At 50.0% G+C, this 22,745-nt stretch overlaps 1 long non-coding RNA gene across 3 annotated transcripts in view; it reads left to right on the forward strand.

Moving 5' to 3' along the window:
• LOC140603876 (uncharacterized) overlaps positions 1–18,968 on the forward strand; it is a 48,444-nt gene extending 29,476 nt beyond the window's left edge. Inside the window, exons 5-8 of one of the 3 annotated variants that reach the window (XR_012006856.1) lie at positions 1,663–1,774; positions 2,277–2,443; positions 5,707–5,762; positions 6,254–6,547. This is a non-coding gene — a long non-coding RNA (uncharacterized lncRNA). Of the gene's footprint in view, positions 1–1,662; positions 1,775–2,276; positions 2,444–5,706; positions 5,763–6,253; positions 6,548–16,590 lie in introns of those variants that run through there. The other 2 variants (XR_012006858.1, XR_012006857.1) reach the window with 2 other exon arrangements.
• Positions 18,969–22,745: the final 3,777 nt, after the last annotated feature.

Here is a 22,745-nt window from a genome sequence, read left to right on the forward strand (position 1 = left end):
ATGGGGTGACAGGAGGTGAGGAATGTGCACACTGGGAAATTGTGTAAGGTGGAGAGAGGTTGAGAATAAGAGCAGAGGGTTGAGTGAGGTGTGAGGAGACCACATCTGTGGGGTGGGCTGTCAACGGGGGCCCCTAACTCTTACTGAGCACTTATGACCTGCTGAGCTCTTCTGAGAGCTTTCAATGCAGTGACTCGCATTTTCCACACAACATTATCCCCATGTTACCAATGAGGAAACTGAGTCACAGAGAAGTAAAGTAACAGACTAAGGCCACACAGCCGGGGAGTGGTGGCTCAATAATCAAATCTGTGCTCTGTGCTTTCCCCTGTTCCACTGTGCTGCCTCCCGAGGGCCCTGGAAGGGAACAGAGAGTAGTGGGCAGAGGGAAGAAAGGAGCCTTGTTTTGAGGACCTTTGGCCAATTCTCTGGCGTAACGTGGATCTCCTCAACTACGAAAAACGTGTCGTTGGAACCACGAGTTCTGTTGTGGTTCCCACACGAGTTCCAACCCAACCATGAGTTCCCAACCCAGAGCGGGTGCTCCCAGGTTGTAGTCCTGCAATAAAGGACACGGGGTTCCGGGGCCTAAGAAACGAGTGCCTGAGAGATTCTGCAGGCTCTCAAAGATCTTCCAGAAACGCAGTATCCTATGTAGCAACAGCATCCCTGCACTTTGTCATCCCTAGGCCCCTGTCTGTCACCTTTTGTTTATGATGACTGAGGGCATTTGCATGAAAACAGGGTTTTCTCAGTCTTCTGAGGGCTCTGCTTCCTGCTGCTGGTTCTCACCTGAAGCCATAATTCTCCATTTGTGGCTCAATAACCATCTCCCGGGTGGCTAATTATGGGCCATATGCTCCTGGGGCTGGTGTGCTGGAAAAGCAGACTGGCGTGCTCCGCGTCTGCCTCCTATTCCCATTTCTCTTTTGGACTTGCTAGCTCAAACCTGTCGTCCACAGTGTGTCCCCAGGGCCTCGCGAGACTGTTTTCTCCCTCAGGTAGTGTTCCGTTTTGCAGGTGACCCCAGCTGGGCTTAACTGGGCATTCACTAGACTGCCTGCCAGCATCACAGTGTTGACCAGTTGGCAAAAATCAACAAGAGGGCAGATGATGTCTGCTGTTTAAATCCCCTACAGGTGGGGTGATGAAGTGGAAAGAGTTTTGGCTTGGGATCTGCGGAAGTTGAGATCTGCTCCCGGCTTTGTTGGGAAATTGCTGTTACGACTTTGGAGAAATCTCTTCACCCTTCTGGTTCTTAGTTTTTTGTCCATATATATAGGAGAGATTTTGGTTAGATCAGTGGTTTCTAACCTGATTCCTAGGTGTCTGAAAAGGTAGTGATGGGCGTAGGGGGGCCTTTAAAAACAGCTTTGAATTCCCTCTAACCATTAACTCCTAGAGAGAAGTAATTACTGCCTATTCACTGAATCTCCATTATCTAGGACAGTGTTTGGCACAGAAGGTGCAAACAATGAATGTTTGTTGAAATATGAAGGCCTTTCAGAAAGCCCAACAAAGATCTTTCTTCCGTGCTGATGAGGCTGGGCTGGCTAACAGAAACTTTGGATTCTTTAATGATTAGCATGACATTGAAGATGAACCACTCACGGGTTTTTTTGTTTGTTTGTTTGTTTCTGCATAATCGTGTGACTTAAGCAGGGAAGGAATCTTTGGGAAGCGTGCTGGCTAGATTGAGGACTGAGGAAAAGATTGCAAACCAGGCTCAAAAAAATGATGGACATTTGCAGAAGCTAAGGCACCAAGAACATAGGTGAGTTTCAGTATTCAAGGCGGGAGGTGTGATTGGATGAGCCAAGGTCATGTGACTGTCCAACTACTGGGTGGGGATGGGCACTGCTTAGTTTTCTTAGGCTTCCAGAGGTTTTGTCTCCACCAAGACTGCCATACACATTGGGGATTTCTATGAAACAGGAAGGAAATTTGGATTCCAGGTAGCCAAAAATGACAAAGGACCATTGCACCCGTAACTCTGGCCCTGCTGCACTTAATCTGATCTTTGCTCAGTAGCCAATGGGTGACTTCGATGAAGGGAATGGGAAAATAAACTTATGTTTGCCTTTTGATAAGGAAAAACATCTATGTGCCTGGAGTGTATGTGAAATAAATTATAAAGGGATATCCACTTATGGATGAAGATAGGACCTTTTCCTATTCTACAAAGCTGAGGTTCTCTACCAAGATAAGTGAACAGTTTCCCCTGTTGAGATGCAGATACAGGTGCTGAGGGAGATTCACCTTTGCTGTATCTCCAGCTGTTCAGTGGGAGCTCCAGTGACCGGTATGCCTCGCCATCTCTCCAAACCTCATAATCCCAACTGGTTTACTTCACTGGGATTTTGTGAGATCAAATGAGATCACGGATTTGAACATCATCTATAACCCTAAATGTACTCATGTTGCCAATAACCATCAACAACAGGTCAGTGATACCGATATCCATCTTGGTATTTTTCTGGACAGTGTGGGTGGGTAGCCATCCATGAGGAAACACTTTTCTTTCTCACTAACTTACATTTTTTGTGTTCCTTTTATTTGTGCAGTTGACAAATGTCACTTGCAGCTGTCCACAATCTTTTGAATAGCCTCACTACCTCTTAATTATTTTTAATGTTAGGACTCTCATCTTCTCAAGGAAGAATCCAGAAATTTTGCATTCCAAGGATTGCTTGAACCAGGATAATGGCAGGGGACCTGGGTCCCTTTAGTCAGGTGAACTTCTTGGAGGCCTGGAATCAGAAACGAGCAATATGAGGTCCTTGTCTGGAAGGTGGGGGTGCTGTTTGGTTCTTTGGGGGCAGCAGTGGTGGAATTTCTGGCATTCAGTCTCAGTCTTGGTAGGTACTGTACAGTGATGTTTGTTAGAAAATCCCCACAGGGGTGTTTGGACTCAGCAGATTCAGAGTCCATTCTTTATTCCTCTCAGAGATATTTTGAGTTATCTAATTGCCTTTCATATGTTCCTTTCATGCTTACACTAGACAGAATGAATTCTGCTGTTTGTAGCTGAGATTCCTTCCTAAGATAGGAAGCCAGTTCCAAAAGTTACACAACCCATGCTGTGTATCGAAGTGGCTTAGTGGGGGTGGCCAGACAGTAGGAGGCAAGGATTTACCCAAGGTCAGCTGGAGACAGGATGGCCTCACTTTCATGTCGGCAAATCCATGTCTGCTGTGCCCTGTTGGTCTAACTTTTATTTGTTCATCCTTGAGACACTACTTCTGCCAATGGAGACTGCAGGGTGAAGAAAAATGGTAGGAGAAGTTCTTTTCCAAAATCAAATGGAGTCACTTCCTTGTCTTAGGCAGTGGTTTGGGCATCTCCTTTGTTGCTTTGACTCCTGCTGATACCCTTGCCCTTTCCTTCTATCCCTTCACTGGTGCTAGTTGTAAGATCAGTAAAGGTTTTACCTTTTCACAAGTGGATGTTATAGTCTTTGAAAATGTAAAGATAAAAACTAATGGAGGAGATACAGGTGACAGAGGCAGAGATAAAGATGGAGAGAGAGAAAGGACAATGAGAGAGAGAGACAGAGGGAAACAGAAACAAAGAGGCAAAAAGTGAGAGAGACTGATGGCAGATATGATCTCTGGTGAGTTAGTTTCTGTGGTAGTAGCTTCTACGATGGCCTCAGTGAGCCTCACGTCTGGTCTTTGCACCCTGTGTAGTCCTTTTCCACACTGAATCAGGGCTGGGCTGTGTGACCAGTAGAGGATGGTGAAGGTCACAGTGGTGATTCCCAAGGCGAGGTCATAGAGTGCATTGCAGCTTCTGCTTTGGCTTCTTGGGCCATTTTCTCTCCAGGAAGCCAGTTGCCATGTTGGAAGGACACTCATGCGGCTCTGTGGAGAGCCCACATGAAGAGAAACCAACTTGGCCATTGCAACTTGTTGGCCATGGGAGTGAACCTCCTGGGAGGTGGGTCTTGTGGTCTTGGTCCATCACTGAGATGACTGGACTGCAGCTGATACCCGGCAGCAATCACCTGAGAGAGCCTGAGCCAGAGATGCCCAACAAGGCTGCTTCAGCTCCTTGATCTGCAGAGCTGGGGGAGATCGTGATTTCTGTCGTTTTGAGCTACTGAATGTCAGATTATTTGTCACACAGCATTAGATACTCAATATAGTTCTCTTGCTGCCCTTCTTTTTTGGTAAAATGCCCTAGTGTCTGAGGTAAGGGCAGACAATGGACATGTTTGGGAACCTCTTCTCTTCTTCTACTGGTGTTATTGTTTGGCTTCATAGACTCGCTTGTTCTTCACTTAGTAGAAATTCCTCTTGGGCTCTGGTAGAAAGCCGAACATTATTTCTAGTTTTCAGTATTATTGCACCTGTAATTCTCCTGGGTCTATTTTTGTAAGTATTTCAATGGGAAGGTGGATGAGGATAAATCAAATACTATTATCTTGCTGTTCTCTTAACCAGGAAATCAAAAATCTATAACTGCTCTAGGTTGTTACTTATGTATTCCATCATTACACAGTTTTGAACACGTAGTTCCAAACCATGTTATCTTGCTTGTTCATTTATTTATTATTTACATGTGCCATTATATTGTTTTATCATATGTTAGAAAGTATCCATAAAATATGAATTTAGGAAATATGAGAGAAAATAAATAGAAATTCGAATACCTTCTTTTTTCTATTCAAATGGTTATTGGGGCACCCAGGTGGCTCAGCCAGGTAAGCATCTGACTCTTGATTTCAGCTTAGGTCATGATCTCAGGATTCTGAGTTAGAGCTCCACATTGGGCTCCACACTCAGCAGGGAGTCTGCTTGAGATCCCTCTCTCCTTCTGCCCCCCCCCCACTCATGTGCATGCTCTCTCTCTTTATAAAATAAATCTTTAAAACCAAACAAACAAACCAAATGGTTGTCTTGGCACTGATGGTAAATATGTCCCTTCTCCCACTTTGGAGACCACTGATCTCCCATATGGTTAGCTTTTGATATTCATGTATTATGTGTATGTTATTTAAAGACAGAGGTCCTGGGATCCCTGGGTGGCGCAGCGGTTTGGCACCTGCCTTTGGCCCAGGGCGCGATCCTGGAGACCCCGGATCGAATCCCACGTCAGGCTCCCGGTGCATGGAGCCTGCTTCTCCCTCTGCCTATGTCTCTGCCTCTCTCTCTCTCTCTCTCTGTGTGTGACTATCATAAATAAATAAAAAAAAAAAATTTAAAAAAATTTAAAGACAGAGGTCCTGCTTTATTATCTTTTCCAAGATTGCAGGGTTGTTACTACATCATGTTTTTTTTTTTTAATATTTTATTTATTTATTTGAGAGAGAGAGAGAGTGAGAGAGAGCAGAAGCAGGGGGAGGGGCAGAGCCCTGATGTAGGGCTCAGTCCTAGGACCCCAGGATCATGACCTGACAAGAAGGCAGATGCTTAACTGGCTGAGTTACCCAGGCACCCCTCCATCATGCTTCTTAAAAGAAAGAATGATGAATGACTATGAATGAGTGAACAAAGGTGGAGTTAATCTTCTCTAAGTTTCAGAGCCCCTCTCTGCTACACTCACTGAGAACTTTCTCTGTGTGAGGCACTCCCTCGGAGGACAGGTCTGGACTTATTTCTAAGACAAATTGTGTTCTGTTTTCCCTATCCATCCCACATCGTGACATATGCAGGTCCCCCAATCACACCCCCACACACAACAGTTTTCTCCTTCTCTTTCAAGCTGTCTTCCAGGCCTGGCTCTCTGGCAAATAGCCATCACCAATGAAGACCTTTCTAGTGAGTACATATGTGGGGGAGGATTTTCCTGGCCCTTAACCAACTTGCCTCACCAGGACTCAGGCTGTCTGGCTTTCTGTCTTCTTACATTTCCTGGAGCTGAGGAGTTGTGGCAGATACAATAATAACCAGCTTGTCAAGCCTCTTTGTTTGGCTGGGCATCTCTCTTGCATAGTCAGTCGACTTAGATCCTCATCCCCATTTAGGCTTCTGAGCGACTGAGTGAGTTAGAGTCAATGTCACCACTTCCCTCCTGCAGCCCATCCTCCATTCCACTGGCTCTTCTGCCTGAGGTTGTGCAAGCAACTGGGAACATGTCAGAAGGCATGAAGGGGCAGCTTCTCTGGGAGAACAGCTAGGTTTCTTCCTCTGTGTGTACACATGCACATGCATGCATTCAGAGAGTTATGGGAGGATATACTTAGTTGGATTTAGAAGATCTTAGTTTGATCTCTGATCCCTGGATTCTTCTTTGTTGGATCTTGGCCAAGACAGCTGAATTGGGACCGTGGTTGGGAGTCCCTGGGATCACACCTGGTGATACACGATCACAACGGAGTATTGCAGCGGATATGGATCTGGCAGCCCGGAAGCTTTGAATGACGGGATAAGCCCCCAAACCTAAGTGGCTGGAAACAACAAAGTTTATTTCTCACCAAAAAAAAAAAAATAATAATAATAATAAAATTTATTTCTCACTAATGCTGTGTGTCCATCATGGGATATCTGGGGGTCTGCTTCACTTTGGGACTCCGGCTGATATGAGACCATCAACTGCCATGATGGAGAAGAGAGAGATGGCAAATTGCATGTCGCTAACATTTTTTACAGGGGGACTGTCACTTCTGCTCCCGTTTCAGTGGCTAAAGCAAATTATCAGGGATGACTGTTTTCCAGGGAGGCTCAGAAGTACAATATTACCATGTGACCAGAAGGAGACAGAACTATAATATATGTGAACAGTGCTGGTGATAGTCCATATCTTTTTCTTCTTTTGGATAAATTTTTTAGTTTCTGAATTCTGCTTTTCTAAGATGAAAGTCAGATATTTACTGTGGTGGACAGAGTAATGTCCACACAAAATTACTCCGCACAGGAGTAATGTCCTGATGCCCAGAACCTGTGACTGTATTTTACATGACAGAAGAGACTTTGCAGATATGATTAAATTAAGGGTCTTGAGATGGGAAGATGACCTGGGGTTACGCTGGTGGGCCCAATGTAATCACAAGGATCCTTATAAGGAAGGAGAGAGGGTGGAGAAGCAGAGTCGGACATGTGAGGATGGACACAGCGATGGAGCGATTAATGCAAAGAGGCCCACAGGCCAAGGAATGCAGGCAGCTTTTAGCAGCTGGAAGAGCAGTGACTTGGCAGTGGTGGTGGAGTTAAAAAGTGACCAGATCTCTACAGAGAAATGACTTGGCCAGATCTTTGTAAGAAGCTCGAATTGAGGAGCGAGATATATAATTCATTTTGCTCTTATGATTACATTGAATCATTTTCCTTTTTTACCCCATTTGATACATATCTGGATTAATTGCCCAATAACAATATCAACAACCCACTTTGGCATATGTCATGATGTCCAAGAGACGTTCACTAATACCATGACTTCTGATTCAACGCCTGGTGCCATTAGTTCATCAGAACTGGAGCTGCCCCATTGATGAATATTTCAGTGTTTTTGCTGTGTGACACCTAATGACATAATGCAACAGCATTCATCCAATGTTCACAAGTCTTCTTCTTCTTTTTTTTTTTTCCACAAGTCTTCCCGTTGACTGAATGTACCGTGTTTAGGCTGATCTGGGCTGGGCTCAGCTAGAGAGGTTCTGGTTCGGACTTTGGAAGTGACTGAGCCTGATCCCAGCCTCCAGGTTGGGCTCAGATCTGGGTTCTGGGCTGGGCGGGGAGCACAGAAGCATTCCCAATCTTCAAAGTGAGGCCAATCTCACTTTGAGTCTCTGCTCCTGTTGGGAAATTCTAACGTCCTATTGGCTAACATAGGGCACGTGGTTAAGGTGAAGCCAGGGTGTGGCAAAAGGGGGAGATGCAGAGCCTGTTACTGGGGCTGTCAAAAGTTAGACCTCATCGGATCTAACTCTGTCACAACAGAGAAGGAAATGGTGGCTCAGGGAAATTAAGGTTGTTTTCCTGGATCTCGTAGGAAGTGTGTCTTCTGAGTCAAGGCTACTTTTCTCTTCATTGTGCCGTATGACCATCATGACAGAACTGAAGCCTTCTAGCAGGTAACCTGTGCACTAATGCCTCATTTTGCCCTAGACTTGTCTTCCTGTTTCTGGAGGTTTATCTGTTTTCAAACTACAGTGTGTGAACAGCCCAGCTCTCCATTCATCCCTCTGGGGGAACTCTCTCTCTACAATCAATTCCATCCCCCTGTCTGGGATGACATGTCTCTCTTTGGGCCTTTGTCTACTCATCTGTAAAGAGATATAGTTGTCTGTCATATGCCAAGGGGTGGCAGCTCCCTATACACAGAGGAATTGCTTTGCTGGCAGCTCGTAGGCTGCTCCAGCCCCTCTTCTATGGCGTAGTGCCTTCCTGGCCCACGAGCCAGGAGCCGTGTCTCAGGCACATTTAGAGCAGGGGACTATCCACGAGGTGGGAGCCGGTCCTGCTCTGAGGCTGCTCAGACCCGACATGGAGTATTGTGTTATGGAGCAGCCTTATAAGTGGAGGCTGGTCTGGGAGGGGAGAGTCTAGAGGGATCATGGGGACCGAGTGGCTGGGGGTCCTCATGCACATTGGGCCTGGGTGAAAGAAGCCTTGGGGGAGTGGTGACATGATGGGTATTCCTGTTACCAGGTTTAGTTCATTTTAATAAGCAGTTCTTGAGCTCAGCAATGTGCCGGGACCTTGGCACATTGGCACACAGATGAAAGAGTTCTTGCCCTCGGGAAGCTTGGGGTCTAGTAGGAGAACTGAGGGCATTGCAAAAACAGTTGCATTTGTCAAGCGTGGCAAGAATGATGCAAACGAGAACATGGTTGTTGGGGGGTACTCAGCAGCTTTTGGGCTTGTCTGAAAGGGGTAAGCTATTCTCTACCTGTCTCGCTGCAAATAATAAATGGCTGTGTTGCATGGGAGCTCCTATCCCAGCATTTCGTGTTTCCATAGGGGGAAGGGAAATCCTACACCCAAGAGGGAAAGATGAGGGAGAAGCCGTGCTGGCATCTTTCTCCATACCCACAATCCATTCCTTCCTCCCCTGGAAGGAGAAGTGATTCTGATCCAATTAGTGAACTTGGGGGAAGGCACTGAGTGGGGTCCAGAGTCCCTGGTGTTGTAGTGCCTCTCATGAGAACTGGAACCTGTTTGAGACCTTAGGTTTAAGGAAGTGAAGTGACTTGGCCTCCTTTGTCCTTGGCTGTGACAGAGACTGGAGGCCCATCCAGAGATCCTGAGGCTGCCTCTGCACAAAGGGAATGGGTGGTGGCAGGGGACCAGTTAGCAGCTGTGATAATGATGGCGACAGAGGTGGGTGAGGAGCAGGCAAAGCCTGGGAAGAGCTGAATCAAAGGAAGAAAGGAAGGCTCTCTGGGTGATGGACAGGAATTCCAGAACCATCCAATGGCGGATGAGGAGTTGATGGCACATTCAGGTTCCCAGCTCAGGTGAGCCTGTGGGATGATGCTGGCACCTGTTGCCTCAAGAGGGAACCAGGCTCACTCAGTTTTGGATCTGAAGGAGTCCTGACCTTGAACTTGGGTTCTCTTTGAGCAGCCATGCAAATATCTCAGCAGGAGACTCGAGAACAGAATTTACAAAGTGGAGACCTTCAGGCTGAATCCAGCCCCTTGATGATGTGTTGTTTAACCTAATTTTAAAAGCTGTGAATTAGAGGCGCCTGGGTGGTTCAGTCCGTTAAGTGTCCGACTCTTGATTTCAGCTCAGGTCATGGTCTCAGAGTTGTGATATCGAGTCCTGTGTTGGTCCCCATACAAGGAGTGGAGTCTGCTTGAGATTCTCTCTCCCCCTTTTGACCCAATTAAAGAAATAAAAATAATAATAAAAGCTCCGAATTAGTTAGAGGGAAAAAAGTATAAGATTATAGTAAAAATCTGGATTTCAATTTTTTTTCTTAAAAAATAAAAAAAATTAGGTGTCTTTGGGTCCACCTTCCTGGTTGGCAATAATGTCTTGATGCCCCTTCTGCTGGGGCAGGAGCCCCACTTTGCCACTGTGTCCACGGATCTTTGTTTCACAGACTCACTCAACTTCCTTCCCAGCTGGGTCCAGTGGGCATTTGAGTTTGTAGCCCTCACTCCCCCTGGAATGTTGGGTTTTCCCTCTTCTGGGTCAGAGATGCTTTTGAGATCTTAAATTAAGTGAACATTTTTTGCAGAGAGATGCACTGTGCACTTCCAAGTTTTGCAAACAATTATGGGTGCTTTCCAGACCCCGACCCCAGGCTAAAAATTCCTACTTTGAGAAAAGTAGGATTCATCAGTTTCTTTGAAACATCTCATGGCACAGGCTGGGGCACTTTACAGTTTACAAAGCACACTCCTTGTCCTTGCAAAATGCACCCTCCTGGTCCAGCTCCTCTGTCCACATGCCTGCTCACCCTGCTTCCCTCTGTAGGTGGCCCGGCAGGTGAATAGGGGCCTGGGGCTCTGAGCGGCCAATACAGAGCCCACAGTTGGGAGTAGGGGCTGGCCCCCAGCACACCCCACCATTCCCGGCTCGAGTTTTAGTTTCCTTCCCACTGCCTTCCATTTGCGAGTCAGTTATAAATAGCTCAAAGAAGATTTTATTTCCAGCTTCGAAGTGACATGTGCTGTCAGCAACACCGCAAAACACTTCATTGATGTTTTCAAGGGGGTGGGGAAGAGGAAATAAAATTGCTTATTTGCCCAAAGCGATGTGAAGCGAACTGAAATCCATTGACTCTCCGTGGGACTCTCTGCTTTTCCCAAGTGAATGGATTTTCAAATTTGGAACACAGGTGGCCTTCAGGCTGAAACGGCAGCCGTCTGCCTCTCTGATTAATTCAGACAATGCCACAGTCGAGGAGGATTTGGGGGGGGGGCTCCCCTCCCCACCCGGACCTGGGAAAGCCACAGGATGGGCAGTGAGGCAATTCCTAACACTTTGGGGGCCTCCGGCGGCCTTGTCTGAGGCAGGCAGGCGATTGCTTTGCTACTTCTCTACAGGTCAGGGCAGAGGCAGGACGGAGAAGGCATTTCTTCTCACTCTGAGCCTACTCCGCAGACAGGAAATCACAGCCATACCTTGGCAGTCAGAAGAGGAGGGCTAGTGTTCCCATCGGGGTGACACTGAGGTGCTTTTCAATGATATTATGGCCAAGAGTAGACGGGGACAACCCGTGGAAGGAGGGCCGGGCACAAGCGTGGCAAGAGGAGGGAAAGTCACCTGCCGTTGCTAGCTGAGCATTCCAAGAGGAGCCTGGGGCCGAGTGCTGGTAAATGAAAAGATACTTCAGGTCCTGGTTCGTGGTCCAAGAAGCTTCCAGACCCTGAGCTACTAGAAAAAGTTGAGTTATCTGGGCCTCTTTGTACTCAGCAGTCTCCAAGCTGCTTCTCCACGGCCCTTTGAAATGAAGATCCTTATGGGCTGTTGGATAGATGAGCAGATCGTGTGAGGGGCTAAGTAATTCGCTGGAGGCCACACAGCAGTTCGAGGCTGAGCCTGGCAGTGTGGCCCAGAGCCCGTCTCCTGAATGCTTGGCCTCATGGCCTCAGTGAACAGAGCAGAATGAAGAGAGCACCAACTGCCAGAGGAAAAGGAAGCCTGGAGAGAGGAGAGAGAGAGAGAGAGAGAGAGAGAGAGAGAGAGAGAGGCAGGTAGAGGCCGTCTGCTACAGTATCTTGGCCTGAGTAGGCTCAGATCACCTGTCTAAGAAAGATAAATTGTCACGAGGGGAAGGGAGCATGAGGATGCTCGGGGCTCACCTGAGGCTCCTTTCCCTTTGGACCCCAGAGGGTGGAGACATGAGAGCTCATTCGTGTCCCGACCTTTCCACCAGACCCTGACATCCCCTTCCCCGGCAAGCATGGCCCACTGTCCTGGAGTCTCCGCACCAGATCAACCTCTCTCCCCCTGCTTGGCGAGGTGGACAGGGCAGGAGTAGAGAGACAGAGGCCTCGAATGCAGCACAGAGACCCTGTTTCTAGTCCTCGGCCTGCCTTCACCCCCTCTGTGAGATATCCATAGCGGGAAGCCAGGGTTGGGGAGGGAGGGACAACATTTAAGTCCCCTCCACCCCACGCTGGACGCCGTGCATTCACGTCTGCAGGCTAGGCCCGGTCACCCCTCTCTGGAGTGGCCGTGAGGGAAGTCCATGCTTTGCATTTTGTAGAGGAGGAACCTGAAATGGTGGTTTTCATGTGCGGGTTTTTTGTATCCCCCACCCTGGAACACGAGCTCCGCGCTGCTGGTGACCTTCTCTCTCTCATTCCCGACTGTGTTCCGCTGAGTGCCTGGGACTCACAGGAGCTCAGATCTTTGCACAATGCATGCAGGAAGTGATTGCCTGGCACCATCATTTGAACCTAGGTCTGTATGTGCACACAGGGAAGAGCGAGCCGGGCCTACTCGTCCCTGTGCATTCACGATGGTGAGGGCCGCCTGGGTGCAGGTCTGTGGGGCTGCGGGGAGCCGGTGTACAGCATGCAGGGAACCAGGGCTGGGGCAGAAATCCGTGGCGTGTAGCGTTCAGCTCCACACAGTCTGTATCTCTTGCACTCTGACCATGCGCTCAGCCTGGTATTTGGGGTCTGAATTACACCAAAGAAATATGATACAGGTAATTAACTTCAGAAGTTGGAATGAACGAAAGAAGGAAACTTATTCTCTTTTTCGGGTCTCCGTTTCTTCAAGCATAAAATGAGGAGTTTGGATTTTACTAGATGTTGTCTTCTTCCCAGACTGGAAGCTGCACAAGGGTAGGGTCTCCCCAGAGTGGACCCTGAGACAGGTGTTTGGGTGCAGTTAGCTCACCAGGGAGGCAATGCCAGGGAGCACTGCATGAGGGTGGGAAGGGATGCAGGGACAGAGGGAAGCCGCCAAGGTGGTGTGGCTGTCGCTGCTGTGGGAGGCTGGGAGCCTGCCTCCCTGGGGACCTCTGGGACACTGCTTCAGACACACCCCAGCACTGTCCTATGGCAGGTTGAGGGGGTTGGGGTCCCTCATCCACCAACCCCATCTCTGGTTGGTCCATGGTTGTCCTGGACAGAGATTGCCTGGCAAGTCCAGCCTGCCCCATAGCCACGGGCTGTAAGGCATCGTCAGGTTGAGAGACATAGGGAGCCTGATATATGAGGACTGTGGGCAGGAGGCCCTCAGGTGGGTAGGGAACCACCGGCACCTGTCTCTGCAACAGGGACCATCTTTGTCCCTTTGACCCACTTCTGTCTCCCTGTGTAGGAGGCACTGGGTGCATTTGTGTTGAAAGAATAAATAAATGAATGACTTCTCTCTCCAGCTCTGATTTCCCCCAGTTCGATGGTCTCTGAAGCAACAAAGACCGCTGGATACCGGAGTGTAATGAGGTGGTGCCCTGTGCTGGTGGGGACCGGGGTGGTGGTGAGGGGTCTGCTCGGCTGGAGGAGCGGGGAGGCTCCCTGTGGCGGTGGGACCTGAGCCAGGCCGTGGAAGGTACTCGGGGTTTTCAGAGGGGGTGAGGAGAAGGCATGAGAGTCAGAGAGGCAGCCTAGGCACGCGCAGAGAGGCAGGCAAGAGCGTGGCATCCAGGGAAGCCCTTTGAAGGCCACTCTGATCCTGTGTCGGGACCTGTGCCCCTTGGCTCGCTGATGGTGGCCTGGGGTCGGTACCACCAGCTGGCACTGCCCTGGGAGGCCTCTGTTTCTCTCCTGTTAGCCCTGGCCTCGGGCTCCTCTCTCCTTCCCATCTCCCCTCGCCCTCCGACCCAGGGGAGCTGTGATGTGGCCTTCAGATGGGGCCTCCAGTGTGGCTCTGCTCTTCCTGGTGGAGAGACGTTAGGTAGGTGACTTCATGCTGAACCTCACCTGCAACTGAAGGCGGCAATAGTGCTCACCTGGCGGTGGTGCTGTGAGGTTTAAAGGAGTGAGCCCAGGGATCCCTGGGTGGCTCAGCGGTTTAGCGCCTGCCTTCGGCCCAGGGCGTGATCCTGGAGTCCCGGGATTGAGTCCCACGTCGGAATCCCTGCGTGGAGCCTGCTTCTCCCTCTGCCTCTCTGTCTCTGTCTCATGAATAAATAAAATCTTTAAAAAAAAAAAAAAAAGCAGTGAGCCCCGGTAGGCCTGGCCCCCCACGGACCGGGCAGGTCAGACACCCGTTTCTCCCTCACCTGTGGCAGAGAGCGCCAAGACAGGGTATGTGGGGCTTAAGCGCCCTGTGTGCTCCCCGTGATGGATACTTATGAAGCTTCTCCTGACCTCTGAGACCTGGCTTTGCTTCCCAACCGTCACATCTTCATCTCCTCCTCCTTCCCCTATCAGCCTCTCACCACCTGGGCCACCCCACACTCCCCTCCGCTCAGCCTCCGGCATCCTGGACCTGGGCCCATTTCTGGCAATGTGACAGGTGCCGGGGAGGGGAGAGCAAGGCCCCTGATGATCGGGGCGGGGGGCGGGTGTGGGCCATGTCCGGGCAAGTGGAGGGAGCGTGCATGGGGTGGCATGGGGTGGGGGATGTTCTGTTCGTCTTCTGCTGTGTGACCCAAGCAAGTGAACTTACCTCTCTGAGCCTCCAGTTTGTTTTGAATCTGAAGGGGGTGGGTCGATGGCAGCTGTAGCCTGGGAGAGCTGAGTGGACACGACCATGCAGGTGCCAAGCCCAGTTTCGGCTGCAGCCTTGTCATTTGCCTCCTTCCCATGAGGAAGAAGCAGGGAGACGGTGAGCCTTGGGGGCTGTGATCGCAGGAGTAAAGGAGATGAATGGCGTCCCAGAAAGGCTCGGTTCTGGGGCTGCTGCTCCTCCCCGCGATCTTGGGGGAGATGGTCCCCTGCTCCCAACGCGGCTCTGGAGGCGAGACATGGGTGTAATCACCTCTTGCTCGTGACTTTCTCGCAGGGCTGTCATGGAGACCAAGGCGCCCAATGAATGAGAAAGGGCTTTGTGGGAGGCCGTGCGGGACGTGGGCATGCAAGGTTACTACTGCTACTGTCGGGGCGATTGAGGGCCGCTATATTTGGGCCTAGCAACCTTTCTTTTCCATAATATTGCCCCAGTTTCCCTTCGGACACACCAAGGCCACCTTGGTCTCAGCTCATGGGATGTGGGGAGGCTACACCACCCTCCTGGTGGCAGGAAGAGCCCAGCTCCGGCCAGCTGTCACATCCTGTTTCTGTGGATTTAGCAATTCGCTTAGGGGTGGGTGCGGATCCCAAGTCAGGCTGACGAAGTGCGGTCCCTACGGTGGAAGGGTCGGGAGGAGGGGTTTGCTGCTGTGATTATAAGCTGCGAGGCTCTTCTAGGGAGGTGGGGTAAGGTGATGGTTCACTGTGTGGACTCTGGAAGCAAACTTGGGCTCTTATTCCAATTTTGCCATTTTTGGAGCTTGCATGACTTTGAGTCAATTACTTAACTTCTCAGTGCTTCAGCTTTGACATCTATGGAAAGGGATTAAAATAGCATCCACTTTGTGGTGTCATGGAGGGGTTTAAGTGACTATGTGTTTAGAAATTTTCGAGAATACTGTCAGGACCGATACCTTACCGAGTATCAGCTGTTAGGTTAGACTGGCACTGCCAGCATCACATGTACGGAGGTTCTGTCTGGCATTGAAGCCAGCACAGACGTGGGAAGACAATCCTGATAGTATCACCTGAGCACCTGGATCCATCTGTTCCTGAAACCAACAAAGCTCTAGAACTTCTTATTTAAGTAGATTGAAGTTGAGTATCTGTTACATGCAACTAAGGGTCTTTACTGCTGTAATTATTATTTCCACATGAAAGTATTGGTGGTTATGTGTCCCCTGCCTAACTCACCGGCCTCCTTTTCCTTGCTCCCACTTGTCCTCTACTTCCAGCATTTCCAAACTTGCGGAACCCTAAGCCCATCCCGTTCCTCCTCCTCTGTGACTTTGCACATGCAGTTCTAACCCCGGGGATGCCCTTCCTCACTGGGTTGCCCCTTCCTCTGGTGCACTTGCTCTGAGGCTGGATTAGGGTCCCTTCCTGTATTTTGCACACCAGGCACTCTTGCCAGGAATGCTTCCCCCTTCAGCCCAAGACTGTGATTACCTTGAGGGCAGGGACCGTTTAGGTGGGAATAAAACACCTCTGAATTCCCAGGCGCTGGCATGGAGGGTGCTACCTAGAGGTTGCTCAACTCCCATTCATGGAAGGACCCACAAACGCCATATGAGCGGGGAACACAGGCTGAAAGACAGATGTGAAGTGCCAACATTTCGATATGCTAAGAACCCCTAATGTGATTTGTTAAGAAAATTAAGCGTTTCGAAAGGTGCCAAGGGAGGCAGCCCATTGGGAACCCGTTCTGTGGCTGAGGTTCCTGTTGGATACCTGCTGATGGCCACTTTGGCCGTGTCACTGGCAGTGAAGCTGACTTCCTCCTGACAGGTGCTTGATTTAATAAAAACCCCTGAACTCATATCAGCCTTGACATGCCCAGGGAAAAAGATGGCAAATTAGAGAGATGGAAACTCCACTCTGGTGCAAGCCAAGATTTAAAAGGCCCTGGTAACCCTTATTTATGGAGTTTAGGTTTTCCTTTAGCCCTTGGGTGAGAATGGGGGGGGGGGGTTTGCAGGGGCCCTAAGTACTAATGAATTTTGTGCTGTGTTCTGCCTCCTGGCACGAAGTGCTTAATAAATGTTCCCATCTTTCTGCAGGGAAATCTCTCTCTGCGCTAATTGCTGTCAGCATCCATCAGGATCGCCGAGAGAGCAACATCCCAGCCAGAGGGGCCTTGGGCTGGAGCTCCATCACCAGGAGACGGCCTCCCTGGGAAGGCCCGGGGACCGGACGCCGCTGCATCTGCTGGGCGTCTCCACCGGGAGGTGCCAAGGAGGCGCACACAGCCCCAGCCTGGGGGGCCAGCAGGCCCACCGACCCTACCTGGGAGCCCCTGGCTCTGGGGGAGCCCTGAGCAACCACGTGGGGGGCCCGGGGCGGCTGGGCTACGGGGCACCGGCTTCCATCAGCCTCTTAGACCAGTCCCCGTTTATCTCCTTTAGATCTCAGGCCAGCCCCGAGAGGTTCTGTCAAAGGGGTTCTGCTGGATTCAAATAGAAAGGTTTGCAACACGGACCCCTAGTCCAACCCTCACCTTTCACAGGTGAACAGACACAGCCCTGAGGAGGGGTGGGGGTGTGTGAGGAGGGAGGCACCCCAGCCAGGGTCACACCTGGGATGTGAGGACCCCGGGTCTCCCGAGAGTGTTTCTGTTCTGTTTGTGTTTTGGATTTCTCACACCCCAGGCCCGGGTCATATTCCTAAACTTGTGCAAGCGCCCACTCCCTGGGTGTCAGTCTCAGAGAGGGCGCAGGAGGGAGGCTGGGGGAGGGAACCAGCCTCCCCAGGGGCAGGGCAGCACGCGCTTGCAGGGCGACGTCCTTGGGAACGTGACGTGTATAGTTATTTAGTGAGTATTTACCAATCGCACATCAGGTGCTGAGGGTACAGGACAGGACGAAACGAGGCGCAGGTCCTGCTCCGCGAGGGCTCGTGTCCAGGTGGGGAGGGTGAGGAAGCAGAGACGTGAACCTAGAAAGGATACGGTTATGGCTTAGTCTCGGGCAGCCAGAGGCAGACTACTGTGGCGGGGTGCGATGGAGGCCAGGGCGGGGGTGTCTGAGCCGGGCCCCGGGAGGGGAAGTCGGGTGGTTCAAGGCCTGGGACAGAGGCCTCGGCAGCCCCTGGGGGAGCGTGCGGAGTCCACTGGTCTCTGCCTTCTATGATCGGATTGTGGGATCCGAACGGCATCCTTTCTGCACCTGCTTCTGCCTTTCGTTTCCCCCTGTTTCCGTGGGGGGCGCTCCCCGCTTGGGTCAGAGGGTGCACTTCCACTGGGGTCGCGGTCACGGGACTTTACTCCTGTATTCGGGTGACGGGTTTTCTAGTTTCTTCCACCCCTTCCTCGTCTGCGCTGGCTTCCATGCTGTCTTCTGCTCTCCTTGGCGGGGTCCCTTCCCGTGTCCCTTCACTTGCTCGCCTCCCATCTCCTCTGCTGTCTATTCCCTTTGGGGGGAAGCCCCCCCTTCACCCTTGGCAGCTGCCTTGTCAGTCACCATCGGCCTCCAGGCGGGCCCGGGGTGTCTCCCCTGCATGTCCCTTTCTTTCTTAGGGACCAGCAGCCACACGGCTGGTTACTTGGGCTCCTTGAAGCTACTCTGGCTTCACTCCCACAACACTCTCCCGCTCTTCCCCCTCCGTCCCAGACTGTTCCCACTCCCTGTCCTCTGCTGGGTCCCCTCCCCTGCCCTGGGTCTAACTGTCCGACCACCCCAGGGCTCCATGCTGGGTCCTCTTTCTTCCATACCTACGCACTCTCCTTACGTGACCTCATCACTTCCATGGCTTTAAATACCGTCCTCATGATAATGACTTCCAAATTTGTATCTCCAGCACTAACATCCTGACGCTGCACACTCATACATCCCGCTACTTGACATCTCCACTTAGATGACTAATGGGCACCTCAGCTCAATATGGCAGAAAGTCTCACTTTTCCACCTTAGCCCCAGAGCTGCTCCCCTCTCACTTCCCGTCATTTTGGTGAATGTCACCACCTTCTCCCGGTTGCTTGAGCCCAGGGCCCGGGAATCACGTTCGGTTCATCTGAGCACCCAGCCCACACGTGAGGCAGGCGGGCGCCCTCCTCAAGAGAGATCCTGAGCCTGCCTGCTTCCCTCCATCTCCCTGCTGCCACAAGGCCCCCAACCTCAATCCCAGCCCTGACCCCACCAGCTCCCTTCGCTCCACTGGTCTCCATCCTGCTTCTATCACTTCGTAGGATCTGATCTCTTCTTTACATGGCACCTGCGCCCTCTTTAGAAAAATGGAACTCAGATCTCATCACTCACCAACTGAAGGACCTTCAAAATCCCCAATTGCACCAGCATTTAAATGATTTGCTACACTTACCAAGTCTCCAGCTGAGCTGCCCCCCCCCCCACCTCTGCCTCTGACTTCATCCCGCGTGGCACTTGCCTTCTCTCACATATTGCTCACTATGGCCTTCGGCTTCCCTCCCTCCCTCCCTCCCTCCCTTCCTCCCTCCGTATCCTCCTCCCCTAAACACGAAATCCATTTCCACCTGACAGCCTGTGTTCCTTTTCTATTGCCGTGTAACAAATCGCCACAAACTCGTCAGCGTGCACAGTGGCTCCGTCGTGTTGGCTCCCTGTCTGTGCTCCTTCCCAATCTGTTACGGGGACTCGCCACCTTGAGGGTGTAGGGTGGGGAAGGGACGGTCTGGCAAAGGGTCCCGGGAGGGAGCAAAATAAAGCCATCCAGAAGCTTTTGCCCTGCCCTAGCCTCTTCAGCAGAAACAGCACCCCGCGACTCATCGGAGGCTGGAAGTCATAAGGCTGCAGACGACAAAGGGAAGCACACGTGTTACGTGAGGATAGTAGCAGTGATCTGAGAGCCCCACGGTGAGGGGTCACTCTCAGCCTGTAATTGTTGCCAGGCAGTGTCAGCTCCGGGGCGGGGAGTCACTTTGGGACAGGAGGAGAGCGGTCACATCTGTGGGGATGCTTGCACATGGGTTGTTCTGGAAACGGTGACAGGACCAGTTGTGCCACAGGTGCAGCTCCGGGCCAGTTGCTGGTGGGGCAATGGCGTGGGGAAGGGGTGCTGGGGAGACCAGCCTGCCTGGCGCCTTCTGGGGTCTGGCAGGGTGATGGGTGCGCCACCCAACTCTCAGCTCTCTGACGTGACCAGCTCCTGCTGGCCATCCTCTGGAGGACACTCCTTCTCCCATCTCCTTGGATGAGCCCCGCAGGTTCTCCCAGCTCCTTCTGATTTCTCTTCTTTCCAAGTCTGGGAGAAGTGCCTCTCTCTGCTCCCATTTCCAGAACTTCCTTCTCTCTTACCACGGCATAATTTGCTGCTTATGCTTTCTGAACTCTTGGAGGCCAGGGACCATGTCCTTCTTTTCCATCGCTATTGCACCAACACCAAGCACATTTCTTGGCAATTAGCAAGTGCTCACTTTGTGCTAATGTAATGAGTCCGTAATGCAGCTCTCATGGTGAGCCTGACATGCAGTCTGTGAAATAAGCCTTGTAAACTTCACATTTCTAATGAGGAAACAACACGAGAGCAGTAACATAACTTGCCCAAGGACACGATGCTAATGAATCATAGAGCTTGGTTTGAATCATCATCATTATTATTGTATCGATAGTTTCGATTTACTGAGCACCTACTATGTACCTGGCATGGTACTTGGTTCTTCATATGCATCATCTCTTACCCATCTTCTCATTAATCCTGGAAGTTATATATTATTCTCATGGTATGAATGGAAAAATTGAAGATCAGGGAGGTTTATTACTTTCCCAAGATTATTATAGTATAGTGATGACAGGGCTTGGGATCCAGGTGTGCCTCATACCAACACCCATGCTCCTTTTGCTGGACATGCCTGCTCCCAATCTAATAATGGGAGGCAAGGTGGATACAAAAAGGGAACAGCAAATGTGGGTGATGAGTTCACACTATGACGGCTGAGTGTCCTCAAAGTTAGTGTGTGACACAAAGAGACTGAATATCAAATAATCTTTGCTGATAATGACTTGACTGTCAAGCTTAATCAATCGGAGAAGATCATTAAAAGAAAAGATTCATTCCCCAAGGGGGTTGGGTGGATGCCACAAGGAAAATGGAGATTCTTTCCTTCCAGAGAAGCAAAACTGGTCAGTGTATAGGGCCAAGAGACATAAAGCTTTTGGAAGTGAGGGTGAAAGCCATTTTGCTGTTGTTCCCCGTAGACTTTCTCTGTTGGATTTTGGGCTGCTGAGGGCAAGGTCTTCATTGTTACATCCCCAGCATCGGGCACATGAATGGCCCATAGTAGACACTGAATATGTAAGGTCTAGCAACACAAATGCACAATTGTCCACAATCCTGATCACTTATGAGGTGTCTTTTGGTTTGTCACCAAAATATTTTATTGGGTTTTACCAAGTGGAGGCGAACTTGTGTTTTTGAACTCTGGCAAGCCATTCTATGTGTGTTGTTGTTTTTCATGCTCTATGTTGTCAAGTGGTTTAAAAAAGAGAGCTTGGCTGAGACATAATTGACATCAGTAAATAGCACATATTAATATTTAAATTAATTTAAAAAGTCTGTAAGTTTTGACATATGTATACCCTGTGAAAGTATCATCGCAATCCAGATAGTGAACATATGAATCACCCCAAAAGTTTCCTCATGACCCTTTGTCGTTTTTCTCTCTTGCTACTTCCCTCCATCTTTCCCCTGTCGACCACTGATTTGCTTTGTTATGATATGTTAGTTTGCATTTTCTCAGTTTTTATATAAACAGATCATACCGTGTGTAGTCTCTCTTACCCCTCTTCCTTCGCACAGCATACTGGCTTCGAGATTCATCCATGTCATTGAGCTTATCAGTAGTTCATTCTTGTTTGTTGCTGGGTCATATTTAATTGTGTACCACGATTCATTTATCCACTCAACTGTTGATGAACATTTGGGTAGTGCTGGTTTTCAGCTATCCAGGGAAACATCCATACACCAGTGTTGGTGTGAATATACGCTGTTGACTCTCTTGGGTAAATACCTAGGAGCGGAATAGCTGGGTTATGTGGCAGGTATATGTTCAGCTTTTTAAAAAACTGCCCACTGTTCTCCGAAGTGCTTGTGCCATTTTACAGTCCTGTTAACAGTGTGTAAAAGTTCCAGTTCCCCTATGTCTTCACCAACCCTTGGTATGGTCAATTTTTACAATTGTCTCAATTTGAGGAGAAGTGTTGGGTATCTCACTGTGGTGTTATTTTGCATTTCCCTACTGACTAGTGATGTTGGCCATCTTGTGACTGTGAGGGTAGCTAGTATGAGAATGAAGATGGCATGCTGGAAATATGGGGAGATCTTGGTCCTTGACTAATCATTAACTAGTTCTGGAAAACCTATGTTGAGGCTTCGGTTACCTGGATGGATGCTCTTCCTCTTTGTGCTGTTCTGAGTCTGTCCCTTGCATCAGGAAGCACTGCCACGACTCGTTAGGCTCCTCCAGCCTCACTCCCCACGAGCTGGGAGGCGTGGACCCAGCAGTACAGGCCCTCAGTCTGCCTGGTGAAATGGTTATCGTGACGAGGGCCGCTTCTTAACTTCTGCCAGCCCTCTACAGCCCTCTCCCATATATATATTCTGCTGTTACATATCTTCACTATACCACATTTTGGCATTCTCTTTGTTTTATGGATGGAGAAGCGGATATCTCATTCAAATTGAAGTGTAACAGCTTTGAGATAACAGCTTCAGGTCTGACTCTAGCCAGGATGTGTTGTGGGAGCCGCCATCAAAGCTCTGATAGTGAAATTTCAGGCATGAGCCCTTGGGGGAGATGGAATTGGAGGGAAATTAGGATTATTTGTGGGTCCTTGAGAAAAATGATGGAGGACATTGTGTACTGTGCTATGACGGTGGACCCAGGGCCGTGAATCATGGGGTTTTTTTCCCCCATTCTTTACAGGCTCAGTGGAGAATAATTTTTTTGTAATTTTTAAAAATAGAATGTGTGTAATTTCACTGAAAACCTGGGAATCTGGAGCAGAAAAGAGGTTGCCTCTGATGTGGGGAGAGGCGGTCCATTCTGATCATCCCTCCTTTGTGAGGATATTTCTAGTACCCACAGAGGGGTTTGAGGGTAAGGGGCTCCCTTTGGGGCATGTTCCCCAGTTGCAGATCTTGAGATAAGAACTCATGTGCAGGTGAAGCCAGTGAGGGAGTCAGGAGACAAGTGACTCCCTGGAAAGGGAAGGAGCCAAGTGAAGGCATGATTTCAGCAAAGTCC

This window comes from Canis lupus, chromosome 14, assembly GCF_048164855.1.
Source record: "Canis lupus baileyi chromosome 14, mCanLup2.hap1, whole genome shotgun sequence".
NCBI classification, from domain to species: domain Eukaryota; kingdom Metazoa; phylum Chordata; class Mammalia; order Carnivora; family Canidae; genus Canis; species Canis lupus.